This window comes from Pundamilia nyererei, unplaced genomic scaffold (genome assembly GCF_000239375.1).
Source record: "Pundamilia nyererei isolate P.nyererei 1_Seehausen unplaced genomic scaffold, PunNye1.0 scaffold00012, whole genome shotgun sequence".
Taxonomy (NCBI): domain Eukaryota; kingdom Metazoa; phylum Chordata; class Actinopteri; order Cichliformes; family Cichlidae; genus Pundamilia; species Pundamilia nyererei.
The window spans coordinates 1,144,695-1,146,160 of NW_005187413.1; the positions used below are offsets into that span (position 1 = coordinate 1,144,695).

The following is a 1,466-nucleotide window of genomic DNA, read 5'->3' on the forward strand; positions in this document are numbered from 1 at the left end:
AAAAATTGTACCATAAGCACGCCATGAGACTGCCTGATTAACACTAAATCACAAGAGTAATTTTAATTACCAACACTATATAGTCACATTCAGATGCAGGCAATTTTAGATTGACTAACAAGAATATATATCAAATAGCTTTGCTTAGTGCACAGAGGCTTATTTTTGTTTGAGGCCACTGGCAGGGCTGTAAATTAAAGAATTTTCCAAATCTGGAATCAATATAACATATCTTGTCTAATCTTAAAATTTTTTTCAATTAGTTACACTGTACAACAATTAAACAATTAATTAAGTTGAAGTCATTTTTTTCTTGCAGTGGTGCTTTATGTTCTCTTCCACATGCCTTTACTTTTTAACCAATTAATTAATTAACATGGTGTCCACAAAAATGTATAGAGTGAAATCCTGCACCCAGCTCTGACATATAACATATGTCATATGACATATAACCACAAACCAATAAAAATACTTTCACTTTCAGCTTCTGTAGCCTTACTACAACAACAACAACAACAACAATAATAATAATAATAATAATAAAACTGAGATTTGATGGCAGCTAATAGTTTGCACTCACATATACCACAGGCTTAACTTAAATCAGTTAAACCTCAGGTTAAAAACCCCACACCAAATTAACAAACCTGCTTATCTAACTGTAAGCTAATCTGGTACCTAGCCGCTAACAGTTACACAGTCATATTCTGTTCATGACATTTTCTCCAAACCATTACTTAAATCCTACTTTCAAAAAGAGCCACGACTGAATCTTGTTTCCTCGAGATTTTGCTTAAAAGTCGTCTTACTCCCACTCGTTCTATGCGTTAACGGGCTAGCTAAGTAATGCTAACTCGTGTGGGTTTTGAATGGTGTTTTATGGCAGCTAACATAGCGTAGCATAGCTTTGCTACTATTAGCATGTCTTACCGGCTGCTCAGTCTGAGAGATCACAACGAGGAAGTTCCCCTCTTCACAAACTATCTGTTGCCCTTATGAACGTTGCTAATAATGGCATTACTCAGTGCATGTATGTTGTCCCGGTGGCTGAGACCCACACTCTGCCTGGGTAGAGTTTAGTACAGGGGGAGGTATATGGAACTTGCCGGCAGTCTCTAGTAACTTCTCAGTTTGCGATATCGGTTTCGCTTCGTTTTAACGATGTGTTCAAGTACTGTGGTCAGTGTAGGACTTTCACCTGCATGGCGCGCCCTCTGGTGACCATCTAATCAAAGTGTGTTCAGAGACCAGAAACCACAAATGACTCACTGGTTGAGTTTTCAGCAGTAATCGCCACAATAATTTTAACTTTATAAGATAATACATGCAGATTTTTTATATATGCTTCAGCTTTTGATCGCGAAGCTATAATAAAGCGCAGCTCGTTTTACTTTCGTGGTGAAAAGTCCTTTGCACTATCCTTTCTGTATCTTGAACGCCTCATGAGATAGGGAGAAGCAGTTGTT

At 37.7% G+C, this 1,466-nt stretch overlaps 1 protein-coding gene across 2 annotated transcripts in view; it reads right to left on the bottom strand.

Annotated features, from left to right (window-relative positions):
* tomm34 (translocase of outer mitochondrial membrane 34) overlaps positions 1–1,154 on the bottom strand; it is an 11,528-nt gene extending 10,374 nt beyond the window's left edge. Inside the window, exon 1 of one of the 2 annotated variants that reach the window (XM_005724378.1) lies at positions 931–1,154. The gene's annotated coding sequence lies outside the window, so the exon portion shown is untranslated. Of the gene's footprint in view, positions 1–748; positions 767–930 lie in introns of those variants that run through there. The other variant, XM_005724379.1, reaches the window with a different exon arrangement.
* Between the last annotated feature and the right edge of the window lie 312 nt (positions 1,155–1,466).